Source organism: Peromyscus californicus, unplaced genomic scaffold, assembly GCF_007827085.1.
Source record: "Peromyscus californicus insignis strain IS unplaced genomic scaffold, ASM782708v3 Scaffold_5__1_contigs__length_169319896, whole genome shotgun sequence".
NCBI classification, from domain to species: domain Eukaryota; kingdom Metazoa; phylum Chordata; class Mammalia; order Rodentia; family Cricetidae; genus Peromyscus; species Peromyscus californicus.
Window position 1 is genome coordinate 24,788,570 of NW_026294573.1, and position 12,445 is coordinate 24,801,014.

General features: G+C 45.1%; 2 protein-coding genes across 5 annotated transcripts in view; both read left to right on the plus strand.

The window, feature by feature from the left end:
- Nucleotides 1–9,588, plus strand: part of Khdrbs1 (KH RNA binding domain containing, signal transduction associated 1) — a 41,167-nt gene extending 31,579 nt beyond the window's left edge. Inside the window, exons 10-11 of one of the 3 annotated variants that reach the window (XM_052718763.1) lie at nucleotides 5,978–6,089; nucleotides 8,517–9,588. The gene's annotated coding sequence lies outside the window, so the exon portion shown is untranslated. Of the gene's footprint in view, nucleotides 1–5,977 lie in introns of all 3 variants that reach the window. The other 2 variants (XM_052718761.1, XM_052718762.1) reach the window with 2 other exon arrangements.
- The window catches only part of Tmem39b (transmembrane protein 39B), a 43,031-nt gene that overhangs the window by 3,356 nt on the left and 27,230 nt on the right, over nucleotides 1–12,445 (plus strand). The gene's annotated exons all lie outside the window — the stretch shown is intronic.

The following is a 12,445-nucleotide window of genomic DNA, read 5'->3' on the forward strand; positions in this document are numbered from 1 at the left end:
GGAAGGCAGAGGCAGGCAGGAGGATCTCTAAGACTCTGAGGCCAGCCTGGTCTACAGAGCCAGGGCCAGGGCCAGGACAGAGCCAAAAAAAAAAAGAAAACTGCAAAGAGCCAAGCAGTGGTGGCACATGCCTAATGTCAGCCCTCGGGTTTGAGTTCCAGGCCAGCCTGGGCTCCACAGGAAAACCCTATGTATCAAGTGGTTGGGGAGCTTCAGAGAAAACTGTAACTTCGTATAGTGAGGCCTTTGTTTCCACTGTTTGTGCTGGTCTTCCCATCTCATTAATAACTTAGGTGTGGGGCTGGAGAGATGGCTCTGCGATGAAGAGAACTGACTCCTTCCAAAGGTTCTGAGTTCAATAGCACCCACCTGTGGCTTACAACCACGGTAATGAGGTCTGGTGTGCATCTCTACTGTTGTATACATAATAAATAAATCTTTTAAAAAGAACTTAGGTGTGTCAAGACCTGTGTATGGAGGCCTTAGGACAACTGGTAGAGTTGGTTCGTCCCCCACCTTCACATGGGGTCATGGGATTGCACTCCAGTCACCAGACTTGTACTGCAGACACCTGTACCCACTGAGCTGTTCCACTGGCTCCATAATTTTCTATACATAATGAAACTTCAACCCCAGAAAATAGCAGCAACATGGCCAGAGTCACACAGCTGTTATGTAGCTCAGGTGAGATTTTTCAGGCAGTATGATTTCAGAGTGATCATTCTGAAGTATACACTACATAAAGCTATTTTGGAGAACCCATCATCATTCCTTTGGAATGGAGACTTCCTCTGCCAGGACATTATCACAGATATTTGCTGAAGCATGTGTGCCTCTACACTTGCTGTGCTGAATCACGGGTCTTCATCTCTTTTTTTCTTTTCTTTTTTTTTTTTGTTTTTTTTGTTTTTTGAGGCAGGGTTTCTCTGTGTAGCTTTGTGCCTTTCCTGGAACTCACTTGGTAGCCCAGGATGGCCTCGAACTCACAGAGGTCCGCCTGGCTCTGCCTCCCGAGTGCTGGGATTAAAGGCGTGCGCCACCACCGCCGCAGGTCTTCATCCTTTTATCATCCCTGCCTTCAAGAAACTCATCTGCCTGGAGAGGGTAAGGCCTATATAGTTAAGGTATTCTGCTGCTACACAGAGTACTAGGAAACCTGGAGCTGCTGAGAGGCCTCAGGAGTGCCAGAGGGAGGGGGAACCGAACTTAATTAAAGGATGACTAAGTATTTGCCATGTTAAGACAGAAAACATAATACCTTGTTAGGGCAGATTTTAAGTTCTGCTATTTCCAAAGCAAGTCTTCAGTTTTAACTCTAGTTGAGTTACTGTCCAAGTCCCCATTTTGCTGATAGATGCTTACTTCTCAGCATTACTGGTGTACATGAAGCCATTGATCCTTAGCACCACATTAAGTTGTGATGATGATAATACTAGCTGTAAATACAAGAGTATGTTAAGGCTGATTTTGAAAAGTTGAAATTTAAGAAAGTGTTTAAGGTCTTAGGACTGAGTTTTTAGAACCACACCTGTGTTTGACAATTGTGCTAGCAAGGAAGGGGAAAGGAGAAGCCTTAAAATGCTACCATGTTTTTGCTGGAGAGTAAAAGGGATGGATCCTCTCCCCACATCTTGTGTTTTTCTTGCCTGAAGTCATTTTGGTTCGTGTATTACAGGAAGGAGAACCATTTCTCTCTCACCAGATATTTGTGCTGTGTAAGGATGGGATGTTTGCATTTGGCCATGTTTATGGTCTCCTAGTGTTCTGTGCTTTTTACTACTTGTGAATGGGAAGCCAAACTTATTCTCATGTATCCCAGGCTAACCTTGACCTTCTGCTTCTCCTACTTCAACTCCCAGGTGCTAGGTATTTGGTGCTGGTTCTTGAACTCAGGGCCTCATTAATGCTAGGCAGGTACTCTCCGAACTGAGCTACATCCTCACCTGTCTAAAAATACAACTCTTTAAGGACTGGAGGTTGGGATGGCCATCTTTATTTTTTTTGAGCTGGGGTTTTACTATTTAACATTGACCTAGAACTCACTAAGTAGACTAGGCTGGCCTCATTCATAGAGATTTGCCTGCCTTTGTCTCCCAAGTGCTTACAGGTATGTGCTACTATATCTGGCACTGGAATTCTTGAGTCTCATCTAATAGAAACTTTCTAGGGACTATTAATCAAAGCTTTGTTCAACTAACTCCTGAGTAGAAGAGTTTTCTGCCTCATTAATTATTGTTGTTGTTATTATTATTTTGGTTTTTTGAGACTGGGTCTCACTGGGGAACCCTGACTGTCCTGAAACTCATTATGTAGACCAGGCTAGCCTCACAGATCCACCTGCCCATGCCTCCTCAGTGGTGAGATCAAAGTCATGTGCCACTAGGCCCGGCCTCCGCCTCCATTTTAAGTTCTCCATTCTGAGTATTGCTGCGAGTATCATGCCAACGTCCCATTTAGTCCTCACAATTGACCATGTGAGGCTAGGATTACTGCTGGTGTATAGCAAGCCACACTGTATGCTAGTCGAGCATTCTTCGAGTGTATGGTGGGTTACAGGATGGCAGCATTGAAGAGCTCAAATCCAAACCCAGGCCTTAGGCTCCTTCGGAACTGTTGCCTGCTGAACTCTTGTAATTTGAGTAGCCACAAGATCAATCAGTTCACTGAAAGGTGATCCTAGCCTTGGGGTTTAGAATTCACACTTCTGACTTTGCTTCTGGAATCCTGAAGTTAAAAGATTGGAATTCTTACAAATTTGCAGCCTCTGTAGACTCACAAGTACTCTTGCATGCCAGATTAATAGTCATTGCATGTTTAAAGCTAGCACACATCTGATGAATATTTAATAGCATCTAACAGACAGGCTGGAAACAGCTGTGTGAGACAGCAGCTGTTGGGGGGAGGGGAGGAAGTGCACTACACTGCCTAATTACCCATTCTTTTGTTTCCAGGCCTAGAGAAGGGCCTGTCTTTCTAGGCCCTTTAGCAACAAAGTTTTATGGTGGTGATCACTGCACCCTGGATCAGTCGAGGCAACTAACCATTTTCCATACCCTAGGCTGATGTCTTTCTTGTTTTAATATTTAGGGTCAAGTATACATTCTCATCTGGTACTGTACTAACTGCATCTCTCCTACAGGAGAAAGGCTTTGTGTGTTGTCTCACAGCTCTAATCCCTAGCACCTCAGCAGACAGAAGCAGGAGATAAAAGCAAGACCCTGTCTAGAGACTTGGGTCTGGCAGGGACTTGAATTTCATGGGTAGGAAGAATGTATATTGTACATGGACTCCATAAGTAAATACCCAAGCATGGTGGTACATGCCTGTGATCCTAGCACTCGAGGTAGATATCAAACATAGTTTATGTTCTGCCTAGGATGCAGAATGAGACCTTGTTTTAAACAAATTTCCCCTGAAAAATTCCATAGCCTTAGCTTCTTGCCCTTCCTTTTTCTGTTATTCTTCCTGGTTTTTGTTTGTGCTTTTGTGATAGGGTCTCTCTGTGTATCACAGGCGGGCCTTAAACTTACAGAAATCACCTGCCTCTGCCTCCCAGCTGCTGGAGTTAAAGACACATGCCACCATGCCCAGCCTTTTTTTTTTTTTTTTTAAATAGGTTTATTTTCTGTGTATTTGTGTTTTACATGCATGTAGGCCTGTGCACCAAGTACGGCAGTCTGGTGTCTGTGGAGGTCAAAAAAGGGTCTTGAATATCCTGGGATTGGCAGGACAAGTTTACAGATGGTTGTGAGCCACCATGTAGATGCTGGGAATTAAACCTTGGTCCTCTGGAAAAGCAGCCAGTGCTTTTAACCACTGAGCCATCTCTCCAGCCCTCTGTTTGGCATTTCTTGACCATAGGTGCAGCATCTTACCCTTACCATTCCCGGCCAGTGCGGTAGTGAAGGCACCCCAAACAGGATGTGGACAGGTAGAGTTCTCATGCTATACAGCAGGCCCTGCCTCCACCTAGATTTAAGGAGCTCCTGTTTCAAGAAGGCCCTGGGTGAGGTGTGGCTCTTCTGCAGAGTCAGACCCTTCTAGCTGTTTCTGGACAGTGAGGCACAGGCTCTCAAACAAGTTGAGTCATTAGATGGGGCATAAGACAGAAACTGGGGTGTGACTGAAATTCAGAACTGTATTAAGATTTCCGTATTGCCTGCCCCTTTATCAGCCTTTGGGGTTGGCCTTGTCAACTAGGGTGTGCCCACTCTACCGCAGATACTCTGGTTATGTGAGACTTGAAACAGACAGGTTTGGAGTCAGATGTAGGGCAAGTTCTCTAGGATCTTCAGACTCCAGCAGTTTAGATGGAAGTTGACCTTGTCCCATCTCCCAGTTCTTTGAAGTTGGATTGTTGGAGACAACATACTTGCCTTTGAGAAAGAAATGGGGGCGAAGAGTATAGCTCAGTGGTACTGGGTAGGATGTGTAAGGCCCTGGGCTCCATTCTAGCACTGAGAGAAAGGGAAATAGAGGAAAACTACCCTGTACTTTGATAGGACCTTTCTTGGTTTTATTTTTATTAAACACTCTTGTGAAGCATAGGCTGACCTTGAACTCAACTGTAGTATGGACGACGCTAAGCTTTTGATCCTCCTGCCCCCACCTCTGAGTGCTAAGATTACAGATATATGCCACCAAGCCATAGTTTTCACACAATTGAAACTAAGGCTTTGTATATATTATGTAAGTATTCTGCCAACAGCCACATCGCTAGTCCCTGATAAGATTCTTTTATTGTCTGTCTGTTTTTTGAGACAAGGTTTCTCTGTGTAGCTGTGGCTGTCTGTCCTGGAACTCACTTTGTAGACTAAGCTGACCTGAAACCCATAGAGTTCCTCCTGTCTCTCCTTCCCGAGTGCTCTGATTAAAGGCCTGCACAATCACTGCCTTGCCCTAATAGGATTATTAATAAACTTCTTTCTAGAAATTGGTACAAATGGTCCTTTTAATTCTTTATATATATATTGACTTACAAATTAAAACACCTACTGTGTGGTAGTCATGGGAGATTGAGTGATCAGTAGTAAACCTAAGTCCCTCACTTCATGGACCTTACAGACTATTTTGAGATGTGAACACTACACAGAAAACTCATTAACGGCATAATTTCAAATTGTGGCGTGTCCTTTCTTAGAACTCTTCACTCTGGGGAGTTCCTTCACCTTTTCTTTAATGTATCTATATTACTCAAATAGCAATAATTTATATTGTGCTAAGTTCTAAAAGGAAAACCAGTCCATTGAGAGTATATCCTACCTGGATTTTCTTTAAAGGACAGTTGCCACCTAAAAGAATACTTGGAGCCGGGTGGTGGTGGCGTACGCCTTTAATCCCAGCACTCGGGAGGCAGAGGCAGGCGGATCTTTGTGAGTTCGAGGCCAGCCTGGTCTCCAAAGCAAGTTCCAGGAAAAGGCGCAAAGCTACACAGAGAAACCCTGTCTTGAAAAACCAAAAAAAAAAAGAAGAAGAAGAATACTTGGCTGAGCCCTGGGGCTTGGGAGATGGGTTGGGGAAAGGCTATGGAACACTGAACTAAGCAGAAGGTAAGACTAAGACAGGTCAGGTGGGAATCCAGACTTTATATGAATGTGCCGTTTACACTATTCTGCGGGCTTATGTATACTATGCAAACCCTTCTACAGAGCCACACCCAATCATGTTTCTGATTTTAAAACTTGTTCATATATGGAAACCTGTTTGGGAGCCTTGTTAGTCCAGACCAAAAGTGAGTGAGGTCTGCAGAGGGGCTGGGATGTTACTCAGTAGTGTAGATGTAGTATCCAATACTATATGTTTCTAGGCAGCCATACCTCCACATGTGTGGAGGTCAGAGGACAGCTCTGTGGAGTTTGTCCTCTCCTACTTTATGTGGGTTCTAGAGACTGTATACTCCAGTTGCCAGACTTGCAATATTGAGCAGCCAGCCCCTTCATGCACTGAGCTTGTTGGCCCAACCTATTTTATTTTTTAGTTGAAAAGAGGGTCTCGCTACGTATCCCCGGCTGTCCTGAGATTAGCTGTATAGACCAGGCTGGTTTTGAACTCCGATCCTTCTGTCTGCCTCCTGGTTGCTGGAATTAAAGGTATGTACAAGCATATAACCAACCTATTTTTTAAAAAGGGTAGGGGGCACTAGAAAAGAGTGATCCATTTACCCATGTGATAGTGTGCATGTATAATCCCAATGCCAGGGAAACTGACATGGGCAGATCCTTGAGACTTGGTGCCCAGCCAAGCTCGCCCAGGTCTCAGCAAGAGAGTGTATCTTAAAGCAAGGTGGAGCATTTGTGTAGTATATACGCCAGGTCTTGAGATTGATTCCCCAGTGCCCATCGTCATCCAGCCTGTTCTAGAGCGGTATAACTGAAAATGAAAGCTGGAGCTGGAAAGATAGCTAGGTGGTTAAAAGGTTTCAGAGAGCTTGATGTTTTTTTCAGAGGACCCAGTTTGGTTCCCAGCATCCAGATTAGTAGCTCACAGCTACCTGTAGCTTCAGCTTCGGGGAATTTTATGCTCTCCTGTGGCCTGCTTGCACCCTGGCACAGAAGTACACATATACATAAAAAAAAAACTTTAAGTGAAAAATGTAGAGAACTAGGTGGATACAAAAGCTCTTAGAACACGATTTAGTGACTGGCCAGAAATGGGAGAAAAGAGATACACTAAGTTTTTTTGGGCTGAAGCCAGACATGGAAGGTAGAGCAGGCCTTTAAGTCAGGAGGATCTCTGCATTTGATTTCTATCAGGGCTATAATGTAATGAGACAAAAAAGGGAGAGGGAGAGAGATTATGGGCTGAAAGAACGGTAGGTGTGGGAAGCAGTGTCATTTAGAAGAGGCAGGAGCCAGGCGGTGGTGGTGCATAATCACAGGACTCGGGAGGCAGAGGCAAGTGGGGCTCTGAGTTCAAGGCCAGTCTGATCTACAGAGTAGTTCAGCCCAGACTACACAGAGAAAGCCTGTCCCCCCCTCCCCAAAAAAGGGAAAAGACAAAAGGCCGTGTCAGCTGGGCTGGAGAGGTAGATCCAGCTTTGGTTTCCAGCACTTGTGTCCACCAACTCACAACCACCTATAACTGTAATTCTGGGAGATTCAATGCCTCTGCCCTCCAAAAGCACCTGCACTCGGGAGCACGTGCACCCTCATACATACACGTTTTTAAAAATCTTTCCAAAAATGGAATCACTTCTGAGGGCTTTTTCATCACGTTAGGTCCCGGTGTCTAGGGATAAGATGTGTCTTCTGGATGACCCTGGGTTTGAGGGTCAGGGATGAACTCCTTTATAAGGTCAGATAAGATGGACCCTTGGACCTAAAATCAAACTTTCTCCTTTTCTTCCAAGAGTTTTTAAAACTCAAACTTTTTCATGTCTGGGAAAACCAAAGAATTTTCCTATTTAGAAAGCTATAAATTTTGGAGTGTGATGGAACATGCCTTAAATCTCAGCACTATGGAGGTAGAAACAGACATATCTCTGATTTCAAGGCCAAACCTGTAATACATAGTGAGGTCCCAGTTGGGACTATATAGTGAGATACTTTCTCAAATAAGTAAGTAAATAGGTAAATATATAAATAAAAACTGCATAGTGGAATGAGGTCCCAGTTGGGCCTATAAAGTGAGACTGTCTCAAACAAACAAATAAAACCCGAAAGTGGCTGGTTGGTGGTGGCGCACACTTTTAATCCCAGTACTCAGGAGGCAGAGGCAGAGCCAGGTGGATCTCTGTGAGTTCAAGGCCAGCCTGGTCTACAGAGCAAGATCCAGGACAGGTGCCAAAGCTATACAGAGAAACCCTGTCTCGGAAAAACAAAACAAAACAAAAAAACATAAAAGCAAAGTTAAGGTTTCAGTGGTTTTAGTTCATTATTCCCCAGATTACTCTGCTCAGTCATATTCAAGGATCAGTGGATTTAAGACATTACCTAACTGGCTGGGGGGATGCCTCACTGGTTAAAAGCACTGGCTGCTCTTGCAGAGGTCCTGAGTTCAGTTCTCAGTACCCACATGGTGACTCAGAACTACCTATAACTGTAGTCCCATGGAATCTGACGCCCTCTTCTGATGTGCAAATGTACGTGCAGACAAAACATTCAGAATTAAATAGATAAGTCTTAAAAAGAGCTCACAGGGGGGCTGGAGCGATGGCTCAACAGTTGAGAGCACTGGCTGCTCTGCCAGAGGTCCTGAGTTCAATTCCCAGCACCCACATGGTGGCTCACAACCACCTGTAATGAGATCTGGTGCCCTCTTCTGGCCTGCAGGCATACATGCAGGCAGAAAAGTGTATACATAGTAAATAAATAAATCTTTTAAAAAAAAAAAGAGCTCACAGGGCTGTGTGCTTTTGTCTTTTGCCCGTCTGTACCTGTCAACCTGCCTGCTGAATGCAACAAGTGGAGTCGAGCTGTGGAAAGGGAAGGTTGTAAGGGACGAAGCCAGACCAGATGAAGGCTGAGAAGCCCTTGTCAGCCTCATGGTTCTTAATTTTCCACTTTGTGTCTTTGCAGCTGTCAGAGGACCCTGAATACCAGGAGCTACCTGCTGTATAGAGGCTGGCCTGGGGCATTTGCTGAAACATAGAAACCCAAGAGAGGAGATCAACAATTCTGTGTCACCCTATCTCTTGATCTGATTTACCCACAGAAAGCCAGCCAGGATCTTAGGAGACTCATTGCTAACAGTTCCACCTACTCAGAACATTTTAGTAGGAGGGGCTGAGGCTTTAACTCAGTGGTTGAGCATTTCATTAGCACATATGGAAGACCTGGGCTCCTTTTCCATCACTTTTCCAAAACAAACAAAAGACATCTTTAAATGGCTTTTAAAGAATTGAGAGGGAAGCCGGGCGGTGGTGGCGCACGCCTTTAATCCCAGCACTCGGGAGGCAGAGCCAGGCGGATCTCTGTGAGTTCGAGGCCAGCCTGGTCTCCAAAGCGAGTTCCAGGAAAGGCGCAAAGCTACACAGAGAAACCCTGTCTCCAAAAACCAAAAAAAAAAAAAAAAAAAAAGAATTGAGAGGGAGCTGGGCATGGTGCACACACCCTTAATTCCCAAACTCAGGAGGTAGAGGCAGGCAGATCCCTGAGTTCTAGGTGGGCCTTGTCTGCAGAACAAGTTCTAGGATATCCAGGACTACACGGAGAAACGCTGTCTGGAGAAGGGGGAGTGAGGGAAGGGACTACATCCCTGAGGTAGCTCTCCAGGTCAGCATACACTCCACTCTGGTGCCATTGTCAACCTCTTGTTTCCCCTTAGCTTCCATAGAATGTACTAGAACATCCTACTACTACCTGTGCCCCTACCCTGCCACACCTCTCTTGGGAATCTTCAGCCTGAGAGCCCTTAGGCTATTTCCAGAGGACTCCCAGGAAAGATGAGCTCCTCTGTAACATGCTAAGGAAAGTCAAGTCAAATCAACTTAAGGGAAAGTTAATTCAGATTCTGAGCCTGTTTTCATCTTTGTTGTCAGTACTTGTCCAAAAAGTTCTTGAAGGATGGGGCTGTTGCTGCTTCACCTGTATCACATTTCTCAAGTATCTGCCCCTGCATGAGGGGTTCAATAAAGGTTTGGTCACGTGATGAATGGTGACTGGTTCTACTGTATAGCTTCTATCAGCTTGGGAGAGAGCCAACCCACCCACCCACCCCCAGCTGTACTGGGCAAACGTTTGGTCCTAAAGTTTTCTTTTGAGAGATTGGCAGGTCAAACACAATCTCAAGGTACCAGATAGCCACTTGGAGTCAGGGAATTTTACAGGAAAATTTACAATTGAAGTCAAACATCTAGATTCAAACCAGCTCATCAGGCCTGTTCATTCCATAAGTCATTCCTCCCTTCTTAATGGAACCTGAGAAAGAAATGTACTTATTTTAAATGCCCAGTACTGAGTCTATGCAGAATACTGCTCAGCATTGAAGTGTCTGTCGTCCTTTCTTCCAGGCTTGTTCTTAAAAGCCCTGTCTGGCAGCTTCCACCTTTCTCCCGTTACCACTTAGAGCCCTAGGGATCTTTCTTTTGAGAGCTCTGACTTAGGATGTTTGGCCCACCCACCCAGCTGCCATGCTTGTCAGTCACCTGCAAGCTGAGAAGGATGACATCAGCTTTCCCCAAGCCTCTGGATGCTCTGAGCCATAAATATTTTAGAAGGGCCTTTCTCTAGCTGTTGCCAGGGTGATGGACTCTCAAGGGACTGGGGTGGGAGTGTGGAGGCAGGACTAGGCTCTGAAGGCTCTTGCTCTGCCTGTATGCTTTCCTTTCTTGAGTCCTTCAGTAGTTCCATTGCTTCCAGGCCCTTCTCTGGTCTTGGATGCTGTTTGAGCTTTGGTAAGTTGAATTTTCCTGGCCTCTGTTTTGACATTTCTGGGGGTGGGAGATCATCGTATGTCTTAGTGGAGGTAAGTTGAAAATAAAAAGTATTCTAAGTCTAATGGTGTGTTTTGCTAGTAAATTATGAGTGGAGAAACTAGGCCCCATTGCTGCTTTTTGATTTGTTGGTGGGGAAGGGAGGCTGAGGTCTCTCTGTGGTCCAATCTGGCTTCAAACTCCGCCTCCAGAGGGCTGTGATTGCAGGCATGCACTGACACACCTGTCCCCATTTCCCTTTCTAATCTAGAGGCTGGAATCTTAATGCCTCATGGATACTGCTCCCACACAATGACCTTTTTTCTCTTCCCTTCACATAGTAACCTCGGGGTGTGTGTGTGTGTGTGTGTGTGTGTGTGTGTGTGTGTGTGTGTGTGTGTGTGTGTGTGTGTGTGTGTTGAGACAGGGTTACTTCAGGCTGCCTTTGAATCCTGGCTCTGGCTCCAGCTCTTTACTTACTAATAATAATCTTTATTATTTTGAGACCCAGTCTCCCTATGTAGCCCTCAGAGATCTGCCTGCCTTTGCATCTCAAGTGCTGGGATCAAAGATATGCACCACCATACCTGTCCTCAAGTGCTGGGATCAAAGATATGCACCACCATACCTGTCCCGAGCTCCTTTCTCTGAGGGTCTCAGTTCTAGCTAGACTGTTTGGGTGGCACAGGATTGTGCCTAGTAATTTAGAAGCAGAGTTCATGGGTGTTGGGTCTAAGATACAATCTACCCCCCCACACACACACATAGCTTTTACACCTTATATCTTCCTGGTTGTCACACTAACGTGTGCAGTATTCCCCAGCCCCTTCTCAGCCAGCATGTGTCTGAGAAGGAAGCAAAACAGCACTTAGGTCAGAGCTCCTGTTTTTCTTCCCTCCTGCTTCGTGAACTGTTTCTTTGTATGTGGCTCCCTCTGGTGGGATGTTCATGGCGGGGAAGTAAGGCTGTTCTGAAGGGAGTTAATACAGAGGGACCAAACTAGGGGGCGAAAATCTGCTTGATGACAGCCATCCCATTTCTAATAAAAACTCACAAGAGTGACTAGGATTAATCCTGATTTTCCAATTAGGTTGGAAGACATGGACTCAAACTAAAATTCCTTGTAGCATCCTTAGTTTTTCTAGCTTCAATTACTGTCTTTTGTTTTCCATTGCTATAATAAAATATCCTGACAAGCAATTTGGGAGGGAACGGGTCTGTTTTATCTCACAGTTCAGATTGCAGACCATTGGGAAGTCAAGGCATCAGGAAGCTAAAGCAGCTGATCATAGCCACAGTCAAGAGCAGAGAGCATGGATGTTCACGCTCTTCAGTCCAGGGCCACAAACCCAGGAGATGAGTCCTCCCACTTTAGTTAACATAATTAATAGAATCACTACAGGCCAACCTGATCTAGAAAATGCCTCATTAAGACTGTTCCCCAGTTAGTCCAGACTGTGTGTCAAGTTGATAAAAGAAATCACAATTGTTCTCAAGCCGAGTGGAGACTTCTGGGACAAAGCCTAACTCTCTTTGTGCTGTTCCACCTTCCCACTTCAGAGTACAGGCATGTCAAAACAATAAGAGGTTCGGGGCAGTGCTGGCACATGCCTTTAATCCCAGCACTCAGGAGGCAGAGGCAGGTGGATCTCAATGAGTTCAAGGCCAGTCTGATCTACAAAGTGAGTTCCAGGACAGCCAGGACTGTTACACAGAGAAACCCTGTCTCGGGGGGAAAAAAAAAAAAAGAAAACAACAAAAAAACCAGGGACTTTGTTTTATCTCAGTGTTTGGTGGCACATACTTTTAATCTCAGCAGGGGCAGGTGGATTTCTGAGGTTGGAGGTCAGCCTAGTCTACATAGCAGTTCCAGGGAGGCCCTCCAGGGCCACACACACACACACACACAAAGGGTGTGGGCTTCTCAGTGGCTTGCTTTATTATCTCTGTAACAAATATAAAATGTGAAGAGTTTGACAAGAAAATAGTGGCCTTGAAGTATGAGGGCTAATGTATACATAGAATGAAAATGGTCCAAGAGATTAGAACATGAACGTGAGAAACCCCCTGAACGTTCTTGTGTTGAAAATCAGT